This window comes from Herpailurus yagouaroundi, unplaced genomic scaffold (genome assembly GCF_014898765.1).
Source record: "Herpailurus yagouaroundi ecotype Mexico unplaced genomic scaffold, PumYag 29, whole genome shotgun sequence".
NCBI classification, from domain to species: Eukaryota; Metazoa; Chordata; class Mammalia; order Carnivora; family Felidae; genus Herpailurus; species Herpailurus yagouaroundi.
In genome coordinates, this window is record NW_024412377.1 from 7,455,120 (window position 1) to 7,471,818 (window position 16,699).

Genomic DNA, 16,699 nt, shown 5'->3' on the forward strand with positions numbered 1-16,699 from the left:
CGGGGGGGCGGGCCCCCGGGGGGGTGGCCCCCCCTGCAGGTCGCCCGGGGAGGGGGGGCGGGGGGGGGGGGGGGGGGGGGGGGGGGGGAGCCGAAGGTGACCCTTCGGCGCCCCCCACCGTTTCCCGCCCGTGCGCGCGGGGGGCGGGAACCCGCCGGGGGCGCGAACCCGCCGGGGGCGCGGGGCTGCGGGGCTCCGGGCTGGCGCGGCCTCCCTGCCCCTCCATCCCCCCCCGCACGTCCCCGGGGGACCTGCAGTGGTCGCAGCCCGAAGTACGGGGGCGTATTCCACGCCCATCCCCCACTCGGTTTTGTCTTCCTTATTGTCGTTTCGCCTATTGCTGTACAGGCCCTATCCCCTGACGACAAAACTTCTTTGTTGACTCTGAAACTTCGCGAAAAATGCCCCGCCAGGTGACGGCTGAGTGCGGTTGACTGACTCCTATTTTAGAACCTTGCCCTGTGCGTCCCTGCCCCCAAATAATTTGTTTACTAAACGTGGAAGAGTAAGGTCCAGCGAGGTTATTAGGAGGAGGGAGATTGTTTGGAATTCTTTTGTTTCGGTGTAGTTTATTTTGTGTCCAATCCCTGACACTAGCAAGCGGGGGTTTGTGTGCTTTGTTTTGTGAGTGTTTGGGATACGGCTGTTTGTTAACCCGTGTAAACTGAATACATGAGGTATAGACGTCTAGGGGTATGGAAATGCGTTTGCTTATCCACCGAAGGGTAGGGTGGGTTCACGTTCAGGCGGTTTTATCTTTTTAGAATCGACCAAATAATTTAGTGTGTCTGTAGAGGAAATTACTACATTATCCTGTTTCTTGATGGTTTGGTTATCAGTGAAGATGCCCTGATGCGTTGAGTGGCTTTATGTGGGGATATGTCTTGCAGCCTTAATGGATTGCGATTTGGGTGGTTTTGGATGAAAATCGTGGAGCACTGCCATGGCATGCAATAGTGATAAAAAGTTTAAGATCTTAGTGTATGTGAAGAATTGGTTGAACTTGACTTATTTTTTAAATAAATCTTTCATTGGATAATAAGAACCTAGGCTGTAATGACATTTGTGTGTGATGGCTTACGGAGCATACCCACGTGCCTTTACGTTTGATCCTCATAGTGGTCCGGTGGAGTAGGTAGGTATAGGTGTGGAAATTCAGGCTCAGTTGTTTTAACAGCTGGTCCACGTTTCACACACTTGTAAGAGATTTTTAGCCCAGATATTCTGATTACCAATCGACGTTTCCTTCCATTATGTCTCCGTTGTGTTTATTACACCCAGTGAGTGAAGCTAGTCGCCACAGGAGATTCCCTTGGAAAAAAATAGTAAAGCTGCTGAGAGGTTAGGAATTACTTTGTTTTTGACAGATGGTCCTTGTGTGTGAATTTCCATCTGCAAAGATGTTACGTCATTTCGGATTCACATTTTAATGACTCAATCTAGTAAGGCACGTATTTATTTATTTATCACTCGATGTGTGCTGGCAACCCTAAATTCCATTCTTTGAGCCTGGGCGCTTAGTACTTGCCTACACTTATGGTGCTATAGTTAGTGGTAAATCAGGAATTGCAGAATCTGGAGGTTCATATGGAATCATGAAAGGATGATTTTCAACGTACTTCCAGTGCTTCAACATTGTTTTTCCTTGTAAAATTATAATCAGGGTAAGGCATAAATGATTTTTACTTACTGACTTGAACACTGTTTCTTATTGAAATAACTAGTATTGAGTACGTGTGTGTGGCAGTGTTTACTGAACACTTTATACACATCTTCTTTAATTCTCTCCACATTTTTAGGGTATCCACTCTTTACAGAGAGGAAAGGGGGAGTGTCGGGGGGGGGTTTGAGGTGAGGGGTCGGGTTGGTATGATTACGTGACTTGCCCAGGGTCATCTAGATGGCGCATATCAGAGGTAAGATTCAGACTCAGGTCTGTTAGACCCTGTGGCTAAAATAGATAATAAATAACTTATTTTTGTCACTCCCTTTATAGGATGAATCATTTATGTATTTTGACAGAACCTTTTTTTGGGCATTTGTTTTATGAAGCTATTAGTCATGAAATGAAAGTGAATTTTAGTACTTCTCCTGCTCACTTTGCTAAATTCCAAATCAGAAATCTTCTGAAATTTTCAAAATTAATTTAAGTTTAACTTGGAAAAACATTGAAAGGAAAGAGAGGGTTATAGAGAATTATTTCATGATAAAGTGAAAAAAAAGCTTGGAAACAACTGCTCTATTTGCTAAACTAGTTATTACAGATTATTTCTTAAAATGCATTTGGGTTTTTTTTTTTATCTGACTATAAAAGAAACAGTTTTTCTGTAGGACACAGTAAAAATGAAAGAAAATGACCAAAAAAATGTAAAGAAAATTAAATTTTCAAAAATTGTCATTTATTATTAAAAACACTGATAATGTTTACTTTTGTATTTTTAGTATGTTAATCTGAGCAAAGATGAAGAATGTAATTAAAATACCAACTATACAGTGTGTAACTCTTCCCTCCTTTAAAAATGGCATGTCGAGGGGTGCCTGGATGGCTTGGTTGGTTAAGCATCCGACTTCGGCTTAGGTCACGATCTCACGGTCCGTGAGTTCGAGCCCCGCGTCGGGCTCTGTGCTGACGGCTCACAGCCTGGAGCCTGTTTCGGATTCTGTGTCTCCCTCTCTCTCTGCCCCTCCCCTGTTCCTGCTCTGTCTCTCTCTGTCTCAAAAATAAATAAAGTTAAAAAAAAATTTTAAAAAGCCATGTCGCTTTCCTCTAGGGTATCACAGATGATGTTGTAATGCTCAGAATGTTTTGTATTTGTGGTAAACAGTACTAAAGTCTGTTAGAAAACTGATAATTTGCTAGATGGATTTTGGCCCTTCATAATAAGTGTTTGCTAGATTTTAAAGATCTCTAAAAAGTGTTTGGGGTATTAAATTTTGTTTTTGTAAAATCAACAGGTTTATGATCTAGTTTCATAACAGAGGATGTGTGAGTCATTCATATTGTTTTTTGTATGTATTTTGTATGAGTGGAGATGCGTTATGTAAACTGCTATCATCAAGTCTTTAAATGTAAGAGGATACCTTAGATACACAGCTTCCTCATTTTATGGATTAGGAGTCTGATCCTGCAATGCACTGAGATTTTTTGGTTTCAAAAAATATATATATGTCTTTTGCTCAAGGATATACATTAAAAAAAAATGTTTATTTAGAGAGAGAGAACCAGCGGGGGAGGGGCAGAGAGAGAAGAGAAGGGGCACAGAGTATCCAAAGCGGTGTCCATGCTGACATCAGAGAGCCTGATACAGGGCTCGAATTCATGAACCCATGAGATCATGACAAGAGCCAAAGTCGCACACTTAACTGACACGGCCCCTCAAGGATATACATTTCTTAAAAGGAAAAACACCACGCTGTTGGAATGGATGTTGGAAGCAAGTATTGATGTATGAAACCCTCATAAAGATACTAAATACATTTTGCCGTAGTAGAGTGTTATCATTTCAGTCCAGTGATACAGACCCGATTTTTTTATTTTGCTAAATTACTACTTGCTAGCAGAACACAGTTCAAAATCTTATCGGCAATTTGTTTACGGAATGCCAAAGCAATTATTTTATATGCTTTGTGAAACATTGGGAGGGTATAAATTTGAAAGTGTATTGCAGTCGATCGTGTTGTATATTTACTATGGCAAAAACTTGAGATGACATAGATTTGGAAGAAAGGAGTTAGAAGTATGGGAAGTTGTCAGAACCAGACAGCTAGTTACCATCTTTCTAGAACCACATGGTCTTTCATCTCTGCTTCCAGACAAGTCTGCTTCATTCTTCTCACCACAGATCAGCTTTCACTGCATTGGCAGGCTTATCACCAAGCAGACATGCACTTATTTGACAAATGTTTATTTGAGCACCTGTTAGAAGCCAGGCACTATTTTATGCTCTTGGGCTAGGCAGAGAACAAAATAGACAGAATCCCTCATTTCATAGAGTTTACATTCTTGCTTTTGGCTTGGTAGGGGAGGAAGGGATGACAGAAAATAAATTATATGGCATAGCTGGAAGGTTATAAATGTTGTGGAGAAGAGTAAATCTGGAGGGAATAAGGTGTGCCAGGGTGGGAGGACGGGATTTCAGTTTTAACTATGGCAGTGAAGGAAGGCCTCACTGAGAAGGAGCGAAGAGAGGGAGTTGGATACGCAAATACTCTGTGCACAGAGAATTCTAGGCAGAGAGAATAGCCAGTGTGAACTCTCTAAGATGGGAGTGTGTCAGGAGACCAGTGTAGCTACAATGGAGTGAATGAGTTGGGGGAAGAGTAAGTAAAATATGAGGTCAGAGATCATGGGACCAGTGTAGAAGCAGAACGGGTATGTAGGACTTGACTTCTACTGTTGTGAGATAGGGAGGGTTTTGAGCAGAGGTGAGGCATAAATTGTCTTGCCATTGTGTCCATGGCTATTTCCGTGAATAGATCTCTTTCCTCATCAACTTAATCTTAAATCCAGATTTCTGGGAGCTAGAATCTGATTGGCCCGTGTGGGATCAGGTGCCTACCCATGATCCAGGTGGCTGTGTGATGGTGGGAAAGATGATGGAAAAGTAAAAATCATGCCAAAAGCTGCAAACCAGCAGTTACAAGTCCTGGAGATGTAGTATACAGCCCCATAACAATAGTCAGTACTATGTTATGTATGTGAAAGTTGTTAACAGAGTAGATCTTAAAAGTTCTTATCACAAGAAAAAAATTACGTGTAGTGATGGACTTAACTAGAGTTACTGTGGTCATTTCACATGTTACATATATTGAATCTTTATGTCATACACTCAAAAGTAATGTTATATGTCAGTTATAGTTCAATAAAAAGGAAAAGAATAAAAGTCATGGCTGTCAGTGTCCATTCTCGATTCAGGGCAGACATCCCAAAAGTTGTTTCCTCCATTGTTGAACTAGAATATCTTCTGGGCTGGAATGCTGGTGAGTGATTAATGTTGAGCTACCTGGGTATCCTCTTCCAGACCAGGCTTATTTTAGTTGGGCTTTACTTCTCTCCTCTAAGGACATGAAGATTGCTTATTTTTAGTATAATACAGGTAGAATGGAGAGTGTTCTTAAAAAGGTAACAGGAAGTAAGACCCCAAGGGAAAACTGATTAATTCAGACTATATTTTAGAATGCTATTGCAGTGGGCTGGGCAAGATATTATATAGGGGTTTAAATTCAGGCAGTGGAAATGGAAAGAATGAGAAAGAAGAAACAGATCAGGGTAGAATTAATAGAAAATAGTGATTGATGAGGTGATATAGGAAGGAAGATTTAAGAATGATTTCTTGTGTAGTTTCATTAGCTCTGAATGGGAAGAGATGAATTCAGTTTTGGATATTATATTTTCAACAGGCGCCATAACAAAGGATCACAGACTGGGTGACTTAATAGAGACTTATTTTCTCACAGTTCTGGAGACCAGAAGTTTGATACCAAGGTGTCTGCAGGGCTGGTTTCTTCTGAGGCTTCTCTCCTTGCTTGCAGATTTGTGTCTTCTTCTTGTGCCTTCTGTATGGTTTTCTTTCTTTGCATGTTTGTGCCCTAATCTTGTTTTTACAGAGGCACCACTCATGTTGACTTAGGGGCCATCCAAATGATCTTATTTTTTAACTTAATTATCTCCTTAAATACCCTGTCTAGAAATACAGTCATTCTGAGGTTCTAGGTATTAGGACGTCAGTTTATGAATTTTGGTAGAGCTGGTGGAAACAACACAATTGAGTCCATAACAGGCATAAATTCTTGAAGGCTTGGAAGACATGGCACATTTTCTGTACACTTATTTCTTATAACTGAACTTAATTACAATGTCTTTTTTACTTTTCTCTCTCACTTCCCTGCTTCCACTTGTGTATTCTGTACTGATAGGTTAATAAGGTATAATTTGTATACAATCAAATTTAGTATTTTTAGTATGTAATTCTATTATAGCACTTTTGAGATAGAAGATTTGGAGGTTCCTTGTCTCTTTCTTCTCCATTTATCAAATATTGAATTCCCCCATTCTTAGCCATTTCAAAGTTCCTCAGAGGCACTTTTATTAAATGGAACAGTTTGTAGACCATTGGACTTAGGATTCCTTTACACTTTTTTTTTTTTTTTTTAATTTTAGAGAGAGTGATCAGGAGAGAGGGACAGAGAGAGTGTGTGTGTGTGTTTTTAATGTTTTTATGTATTTTTGAGAAAGAGAGAGGGAGCAAGAGCACAAGCAGGGAAGGGCAGAGAGAGAGGGAGACACAGAATCAGAAGCAGGCTCTAGGCTCTGAGCTGTCAGCACAGAGCCTGATGCAGGGCTCGAACTTGTGAACTTCGAGATCATGACCTGAGCCGAAGTCGGACGCTTAATTGACTGAGCCATCCAGGTGCCCCATGAGAGAGAGAATCTTAAGCAGACGCTTAATCCCATGACCTGGAATCATGACCTGAGCGAAATCAAGAGTTGAACGCTTAACTGACTGAACCACCCAGGTGCCCCTCCTTTTACACTTTTAAATACTGAGGAGCCATAGGACTTTTGTTTATTTATTTTTTAATTTTTTTATTAACGTTTATTTATTTTTGAGACAGAGGCAGAGCATGAGCGGGGGAGGGGCAGAGAGAGAGGGAGACACAGAATCTGAAGCAGGCTCCAGGCTCCGAGCCATCAGCCCAGAGCCTGACGTGGGGCTCGAACTCACGGACCGCAAGATCGTGACCTGAGCTGAAGTCGGACACTCAACCGACTGAGCCACCCAGGTGCCCCAGGACTTTTGTTTATGTAGGGGTTATCTTTTTACTCTATTAGAAATGAAAACAGAACTTTAAATACAATACATGTTAACAAAAATAACTTTATGATAAATGTATTTTCCAAGATAAAAACCTCAGTGAGAAGAGTATCATTGTTTGAATTTTTTGCCAATCTCTTTTATGCCTGGATTCTTACAAGACAATTGGATTCACATCTCTGCCTCTGTAGTTCCTCTTGCCATATGTTTTGGTTAAAGTGTATGAAGAAAATTTGGCTTCACACAGGTAATTTGAAAAGGGAGGTATATTTTCAGGTAATTTTTGATATCCTTTGATACTATGCCAAAAGTTGACAAGTAGTAGTTTCTTTAAGCAGTATTACATCTGAAAACATATATATCACCTTTTAAAAATTAAATCAACTTAAATTAAAATCCATTGGTCTGATGGCTCAGGATAGTCCAGGAATAGACTCATACGTATATAGACAATTGATTTTTGACTAATCCAGATACAAAAGCAGGGGTGCCTGGTGGCTCCATCTGTTGAGCGTCTGGCTCAGGTCATGGTCTCAGGGTCATGGGATCGAGCCCTGTGTCGGGCTCTGTGCTGAGCCTGGAGCCTGCTTGGGATTCTCTCTCTCCCTCTTCCCCTCTGCCCTGCTCAAACTTCGTTACTCTCTCTTTCTCTCTCCCCCGCCCCCCCCCCAAAAAAAAGGAAAAGAAAAAAGATACAAAAGCATTTCGGTGGAGAAAGTATAGTTTTTCAACAAATGGTGCTGGAATAATTGTCCAAAGGCAGAAAATGAAGTTTGAGGCATTCCTTGGACCATGTACCAAAATTAGCCCAAAGGGATGTTAGATCTAAATGAAAAACCTAACTGTGGAAGTTTTAGAAGAACATAGGAGAAAATCTTTGTGATCTTGGGTTAGTTTGCTAAGATTTCTTAGGTACAACACTAAAAGCATGATCCCTAAAAGAAGAAATTGTTAAATTAGATGGCATCAAAATTCATCACTGTTTAGAGAATGAGGACATGCCACAGAAAATGTTTGCAAAACATATATCTGATAAAAGGACTTACTGGAGTATATAAGAAACTCTCAAAACTCAATTAAGAAGAAAACAAATGACCCAATTAAAAAAAGTTTTTTTTAATGTTTATTTTTGAGAGATGAGTGTGAATGGGGGAGGGGAGAGAGAGAGGGAGACACAGAATCAGAAGGCTGCAGACTCAGCTGTCAGCACAGAGCCTGATGAGGGGCTCGAACTTGCGAACTTCGAGATCTTGACCTGAGCCAAAGTCAGATGCTTAGCCAATTGAGCCATCCAGGTGCCCACAAATGACCCAGTTTAAGAGATGGCCCAAAGATTTTGGAAACTTCACCAGAGGATATATGCACATGGCTAGTAAGCATATAAAAAGATGCAGAGCATCACTGGTCATTAGGTACATGCAAATCAAGATGACAGTGAAAGAATTCACACCCACAACAATGAGTGTCATCAAAAGGGACGGATAATCAGTGTTGTTGGGATTGTGGAGAAATTGGAGCTTCCATTCATTTCTGGTGAGAATGTATATAGTGTGGCTAATTAACCTCAAAAAGTTAAACTGAGCTGCCAATTCCATTCCTAGGTATATACCCAAGAGGATTAAAAATGTCACAATCCGTTGTCTATTATCTGATGAATGGATAAGTAAAATGTGGTAGATCTATAACATGGAATATTTGGAAATACAAAGGAGTGAAATACTGGTATGTATTACAACTTGGCTGAACCTCATAAGCATTATGCTAGGTGAAAGAAGCTAGTCCTGAAACACCACATTTCATATGATTCAAATTGTGTGAAATATCCCCTATAGGCAAATCTGTATAAAAACAAAGAATGAGGAGTGACTGTTGATATATTGTTACAAGGTTTCTTTTTGGGATGATGAAGTTGTTAAAAAACTAGATTGTGGTAATGGTTGCATAACTCTGTACATAAATTAAAAACCATCAGATTGAATACTTTAAGTTGTTGAGCTTTATAATTTGTGTGTTTCAATAAAGCTGTTAACAAAAGAAGACTACGATGAGATATCTCTATTGTGTACCTGTTAGAAAGGATGAAATTGTAAAGGACGACCATACCAAATGTTGGTGAGAATGTGGAACAACCGGCGCTTTCGTGTACTGCTGGTGGGAATGTAAAATGGTACGGCCACTTTGAAAATCAGTGTAGCGGTTTCTTAGAAAGTTAAACATGCACTTAACACATGATCCAGCCATGGCACTCCTAGGGGTTTACTAGGAGAAATGAATGCCTACAAACTCGTATGTGCATGTACATAGCAGTTTTATTTGTAAAATCCCAAAACTTGCACTAGCCCAAATGCCCATCAACAGACGAATGGATAAACAAATTGTGACACATCCATACAGTGGAATACTAGTCTGTGCTAAAAAGAAATGAACTTTTGATACACGTAACAACATAGATGAATCTCAAAATAATTAGGGTGAGTGAAAGAAGAAGCCAGGGTATGTGCCACTTACATAAAACTCTAGAGAATGCAAGTTAATCCAAAGTACTGGAATGCAGATAGGTACTTGCTTAGGAATGGGGCGGAGAGGAGAGTGGGACAGTGAGATTATCAAGGAACTTGAGTTAATTTTGGTGGTGATGGATACCTTATTTCAGTTGTGGTGACCGTTTTATCATTGTCAAGTGTACCAAGTGATATTTAAGCGCATTTTATTGAATGTCACTTATTCCTCAATAAAGCTATTTTTAAAAATCTATTGGGTTATTTTTTTACTCATGCATGGTTTTGTAGCATGATGTGTTGATCTTTTGGTAGATAGTCGCTGAGTTCTGCATATCTTCCAAATGGTAGTAGAAAAGCTTCCATTCACTAACGTCACCACCTAGCTCGTCTTGAAAAGCCTTTTAGGTATTAGAGAGGCTGTTATGCTCGTTGTGATGGATACAAGTTTTCTAAAATCATAATTTTTGTCTGAAAGTTTGATTTTTATTATTGGCAGTAAATATCGTTAGTTGTTTTCCTTCACTCCTGGGCTCACTTGATTCTTTTGTGATAAAATGTCTGCCGAATACCTAGACCTGAATAACTGTTTTTGTTTTTGTTTTCTCAGTTTTTTTTACCCATGGTAAACATGATGTTTCAAAAAACAACATGATGTTCATGGAAGGAAGAAACAGCTAGTCCAGCTGGCAAGTCCAAAGAATTGTACAAGTGCTGTTTCTTGTGGTAGCCATTGCTGTCGAGCTCAAGTCCAGGATGATGAGCCCACACTCCCTGTATTTTCCAATTCTAAACCTTCCACTTGGTTTTTTAAATCTTCTTTTTCTTTTTTTACTGTTTTTTGTTTGTTTGTTTTTTGCAGTCTTGGTCTAGTGAGGAGACAGAAAACACACAGTAATTTAGCCAGAGGAAGTTGAAAGAATTATTAAGCTACAGTAAGAGCGTAGCTATAAAGGTATAAAGCATACTGTAAAGGGTACTTTGGACAAGAGGGAGTCTATCCAAGTAGGGACACGTTCTGAATTGGTGGGGCCCCCCTCACGTCTGTGGTTCAGACATTGGAGAAATGTGGAGTTGTTCAGAGCTGGTCTGCAGTTTCTGGGCAAGCAGGAAGCAACCCTCCAGGGTGCAGGCAAGCCAGAGTTGATGGATGGGCATGCAGAGGAACTTGGCTACCATTGTTAGGTACAAGGCCTGGAGTGTATTGGGTTCTTCTTACCAGTAGGATTGTGAAAAGGTAGACATTATAACAGACCTACTGACAGTGCAGCAGGAGCCGGAAAACCACTTCCTTCTTCTTGCCTTGTCCCTCCAGCACCCTGTACTGACATGTTTGTGTAAAGAAAGGCTTCAGGATTCAGTCTCTTACCACTGGACGGATACTGAAGAACGAATCTGGAGCTGAGAGGGAATGCGTTGATACCCAGCCCACCCCTCCCAAAGCCATTGGAGCCACTGCCTGTGCTGCTGGCAGAATCACCACCAGGATCTGTAACTACTGCAGGAGTCCACAGCACCTGCAGGTAGCCGCCACTGCTGTTTTCAGAGCCAGTAGTAGGAAATGGCTTTACCTTTTCCGGCAAAAGTGCTTGTTGACCGAATGCAACTCAAGCCTAGTCAGCAAAGAAGCCCAAAAAATGTGGTTTTCAGGCTTCCAAGAGCAACAGTACAGGTGAATGTTCATTTTGTAATAAGTTATCTGGAGAGAGAAAATAACTAAACCTTGGGCTATATGTAGAATTAGGATTTTGAATCCTGTGTTTGCAAGGCCTAATTATGTACATTTTTTTTTTAATTTTTTTTTTCAACGTTTATTTATTTTTGGGACAGAGAGAGACAGAGCATGAACGGGGAAGGGGCAGAGAGAGAGGGAGACACAGAATCTGAAACAGGCTCCGGGCTCTGAGCCGTCAGCCAGAGCCTGACGCGGGGCTCGAACTCACGGACCGTGAGATCGTGACCTGGCTGAAGTCGGACGCTTAACTGACTGCGCCATCCAGGCGCCCCATGTACATTTTTTTATAGGCAAACTTTTCCAGGTAGAGAGTGGCAGTGAAGCACTAGAAACTTTGGGGAAGGAAGGCAAGAAAATCACCAGTGTTCTCATCTAACCAATTATAATGGCTATGTTGGTTTTTTTTTTTTTTTGTATTTTCTCTTTTAGGCTATTCTGATATTTTTACCTAGTAGGAAGTACAGTGTGTATTTTATTTCAGTTTTTATTCCCATTTTGTTTACTTAACATTTTGCATTTTTCTATATTCCATGTAGTGAATGTACCACAATTTAATTTGCCCATTCCCCTGGTTTTGGGTATGTAGGTTATTCACTGACATTTTGAGTAATATTTTTCAATCCTATATTAATATTTGCCTACTGTGATCATAGCTACTAATTGTAAAATTCTATTGGTAATCAGATATTAAAAATCCTTTGTTACTTCAGCCAAATGACTCAAGGCCAACATTAACAATCATAATTCATGTTAATGGTATATACCCTTAATACGATGTGATGAAAATGGCACTTTGCCTATGTGATTTTCTTCCCTCAGACCTATAGCCCCATATTCTAATCATGAGCAAAACATGAGACGTTCTGAAAAAGACATCCTACAGCATACCTACCCAATACTCCTTAAAACAACCGAAGTCATCAGAAACAAGGAAAGCCTAAGAAACTGCCAGAGCCAAGAGAAACTCTTAGCCAAGCTAAGGAGACATGACAGCTAAATAAACGTCAGGTGGATTTTGGAACAAAAAAAAAAAGGATATTTGGTGCAGAGAAAGGAAATCTGAATGAACTGTTGATTTTAGTTTATGATAATGTGTGAATATTAGTTCATTAGATTCAAACAAAAGTACCATCCTAATGTAAGGTGTTAAAAACGTGATACTAGGTGCTGTGCGTATGAGAACACTGCGCTGTCTTCTCAGATTTTCTGTAAATGTAAACTTGTTCTGGAAAATAAAGTCTTTTAATAATTTACCAACCCTTTGCTTTTTGAGTTATCATTAGTTGATTACCTGAAGGATTGTGCAAACATTTTAAAATCTTATGTGGAAAAACATTCAAGGTAGATGATAGCCTAAAAATAATGACATCTACCCAAAGCTCTTCTTTTTTCTGTAGTAGGTGCTTAGGATACATTTGGTGAACTGGATTATTGGCTAGAAAAATTGATGGGATGGGCCAAACCAGTACGGGTGTTGACTTCCACAGCTGACTCCAACTTGGTAACCTACTCTTCTTACTGGTTGTTCTTTTCTCCCTCCCTCTCATTTCCTGGGCCATCTCCATACTCAGTTACTAAGGATTTGAAGTTTTTCAGTAAAAAAACAAACAAACAAAAAAACACATATATTTATTGAGCTAGGCTCTGTGCTATTAAAGGGTATGCTTTTGTGAAGATATTAGGTATTCAAATAAAGCCACAAAAGTTCCCACACGATTAAACAGAAGAAATTTACTTTTGAAAAGCGGGAAGAGCCTGGGGAGAGGGAAGGGGGGAAAAAAAGGCAGGAAGAGTTTCTCTTCACTGTTTCTAAGCAGGTTTGCATTCCTAACAAGTAAAATGCGATGTTTTTACTTTGGCCTGACAAGATTTGTAGTTTTGCTGCATGTAAATCCGGTGGGAGCCTTGTTCTACCACAGAACTTTATTATTTCAGTTTTACTAAAAGGCCTCAGGCTGTGCCTTATGCAAACTTTATTGTCTTATAACCTTGGCCATATTATTCTGTTGAGGTGTTGGGTGGTGTGATTGATTTTAGTATACAAAACAGGTTAGTCTTTCTCTGACTTTCTGTGTTGGTGGTAGTTGTGTTTTAGTTGCTCTCCCCTGCCCCCGAAGCTGCTAAGACCCTTTCTGAAACAGGATAGGCTAATTTATGTCTTAGGCACAACTCAGAAGTCACGGCAGCTTAAAGCGACAGAGGTTTCTTTCTCCCTGAGCATCATGTCTGGTACAGGCTGGGGAGAGATGCCCCTGGTACCTGCGGTCATGTGGAAACCTAGATTGCTGGAAGCTCCATGTTAGTGTGCTTCCACAGTCGTTAAGGCAGGAAAATGCAGTGTGGTGAGTTGTGTTCGTTAGCTCCCAGAGTTTTCTACCCAGAAGTGGTACACATCACTCTAGCTTGTATTTCATTTCTAATTTCAGAGTGGCAGGGAGGGCAGTCCTATTATTTATCCAGAAAGGAATGCCAGAAATATTTAATGTCCAGTGCTGATGATTTCCACAGTCCCTAATGGCATTAGTTCCTGTCTGACTGGATGAAATTAATGTGTATGTTGGGATACGTTTCAGTATGCAACTTCATCAGACTACATTTGAGTGAGGGAACAGTAACTTTCATGTCATTACCCTTTCCCATTTGTTCTTCAATTAAAGTATTTAAACGATACTTTAATTTACCTTACTATTTAATGTTCACGGGGTTTTTTGTTTTTGTTTGTGTTTTCGTTTTTTTTTTTTTGGTCTGGGTCAGTTTGTGTAGTTTTTTAATTCCAGTGTAGTTAACATACAGTGTTATATTAGTTTCAGGTATACAATATAATGATTCAACGGTTCCTATATTAGTGCTCATCATGATAAGTGTACTGTTAATCCCCTTCACCTAACACCCATCCTCCCACCTACCTCCCCTCTGGTAGCCACCTGTTTGTTCTCTGTAGTTAAGAGGCTGTCTTTGGTTTGTCTCTCTCTTTTTTTCTTTATTCATTTGTTTTGTTTCTTAAATTCCACATGTGAGTTAAATCATATGGTATGTGTTTTTCTCTGACTTTTTTCACTTAGCTATAATCTCTCTGGATCCATTCATATGTTGCAAATGGCAAGATTTCATTCTTTTTTATGGCTGAATAACAATCATTGTATGTGTATATAACATGTCTCTCTCTCTTTTTTTTAATGTTTATTTATTTTTGAGGGGGAGAGAGAGAGAGGGAGGGAGGGAGGGAGGGAGGGAATCCCAAGCAGGCTCCGCTGTCATTGCAGAGCCCCACGCAGGGCCCGAACCCACAAACCATGAGATTATGACCTGAGCCAAAATTAAGAGTCAGTTGCCCGACAGACTGAGCCACTCAGGCGCCCCTACAGCACATCTTTATCCATTTATCAATGGTAATGTCCATGAGTTTTTGACAAATGCAGACAGTCATGTAGCTAGCACATTCAAGGTATGGAATAGTTCAGCCACTTCTCAAAATACCCCTGTTCCCTTTTTTGGGCAGAGACCCTGACAACCACTGATGTGTTTCTGACTCTAGTTTTACCTTTTCTAGAATGTCATAAATGGAATAATATAGTATGGAGCTTTTTTCAGTCTGGCTTCTTTTGCTTAACATACAATTAATTTGAGATTTATTTACATTGTTGTATATATCATTATTTCATTCCTTTTTATTGCTTAACAGTATTCTGTTGTAGAAAAGAATATCAGATGTACCACAGTTTATCTGTTCTCCAATTGTGGAATGCTTGGATTGGTTGTTTCCATTTAGGGGAAATTATGAATGAAGCCATTGTACAAATTCATGTGGGTCTTTATGCAAACATAAATTTTCATTTTATTAAGTACCTAGGAATGGGATTGCTGGGTCGTATGGTAAAAATGTTTTATTTTTTTTCCTTTTTGTCATTTTAATCGGTATGTAGTGGTATCTTACTGTGATTTAAATTTTTTTGTAGTAAAATATGCATAACAAAATTTACCATTCTAATCATTTTTAAGTGTACAGTTCACTGGAATTAAATATAGTCACATTTAATTGTTGTGCAGCCGTCAGTCACCATCTTACTGTGATTTTAACTGCATTTTCCTAATGACTTCATTCTTATGTATCCTTCCAGAAAAAATGTTTAGCTCTGTATACCTATGCCTTGTTTCAGATTTTTTTACTGGAACACGGATTGACAGGGAAGAAGCTTCCATTCCTTCCTAGTCCACACACAGACTGGATAAGGAAATTTAATTGAGGATATAGAGTGAGAGCAGGTGCAGCCTTTCTGTTGGCAGCTTTTCCCAGCTTCCAGTTCCCTAATAAGGTGTGGCTATGCCCATGACACAGTCTAATCAGGGATTGGGGACTGCTAAACTGCCAAATGTTGGCCTTACAAGTATTTTATAGCTAGGGCTTATCACCATTCTAGTTTATACCAACAATCTTCACCTTTCCATTTAGGGTAATATTTATACATGAGGTGCTTTTGAACGAAACTTAGTCACATCTTCATGATGTGGGAAAACAAAGGGTCAGTACTGCAGAAGAGATTTGTAATATTTTTTGGACCAAGTTCCATATTAAAGTCATTTAGAATAAATGGTTTTTAAATTAGAATTGGGTTGTTGGTGCACAGAAACAGGCTTTTAGGAATGTTGAGACATATTTTTTAAATGTTATTCTGCTTTCTTCCCCTGATGAAGATCTAGCCAGTGAAAGTTTTATCACATTTTATTTTACATTGTTTTAAGTTTTTATTTTGAGAGAACGTGAACTGGGAAGGGGCAGAGAGGGAAAGAGAGAATCTCAAGCAGGCTGCACACTGTCAACGCAGAGCTACAGCTCCTTTTCAGGAGCCCCACCCAATCTGGCCAATACACGGTCCTCCCTATAGCTTCCTCTTGCCACATGGGGGCTGCGCCGTCCTTGTGGGGCTGGTCCCCATTGCAGGATGAGCCCAGTGGCATCAACTGTTGGCACACACGAGTATCCCTTCCCCGTCGTCACTGCATCCTGTTGGCAGCAGTGTGCCCACAAAGGCACTCCTTACTCAGTCACCTTGTTTCTGGAGGGTGACATAACTACCCTTATTTGTGTGGGTGCAGCAGTATTGCTGCTGCTTTCCTTTACACTGTGTCCTGATGGCATTACACTCCGTGCCACACTTTTGCTGCCGTGCCCTACTTCTGCAACTGCCTGAGAGCTGCCTGCAGAGACAGGGTGAGGTGGGACTGCTTTGCCTCGGGTCTGCGTTGGCTCACCCACATTTGCACCCAAACCACCCTACCTGATTAATCCCTCAGTAGCACATGCCTATCTCTAAAGTCAATCCACGGGCATCCTAGTACTTGTGGCCTGGTGTGGTCATGTTCCACATGGCTTTGAGTGCTTATTCTGCTCATACCTGGATAATTCTGATAATCGTGGAACTAATCGATGCCCATAGGCACCAGCATCTCTGGTGATTCTAGATGACCCAGATTGGTCGCCTGTCTCTTGGACCTGTCAACTACTTTAGGTAGAAGTCCCAGTGCCTTTAGTGGCGACCATCACAACCAGGAGTCCAGACTTGGTAGCATAAATGTAGCTTGATGGTCAAATACCCCAACCAAGAAAGACCACAGATGCACAGATGACCTGCTTGCGACCAGGGAGAGCAGTG

General features: G+C 40.4%; 1 protein-coding gene and 1 long non-coding RNA gene across 3 annotated transcripts in view; both read left to right on the plus strand.

Annotated features, from left to right (window-relative positions):
- The window catches only part of MARCHF6 (membrane associated ring-CH-type finger 6), a 76,082-nt gene that overhangs the window by 797 nt on the left and 58,586 nt on the right, over positions 1-16,699 (plus strand). The gene's annotated exons all lie outside the window — the stretch shown is intronic.
- On the plus strand, positions 10,843-12,305 carry LOC121042707 (uncharacterized). The gene is made up of 2 exons (XR_005796396.1): positions 10,843-10,985; positions 11,339-12,305. It is a non-coding gene; the product is annotated as an uncharacterized LOC121042707 (long non-coding RNA).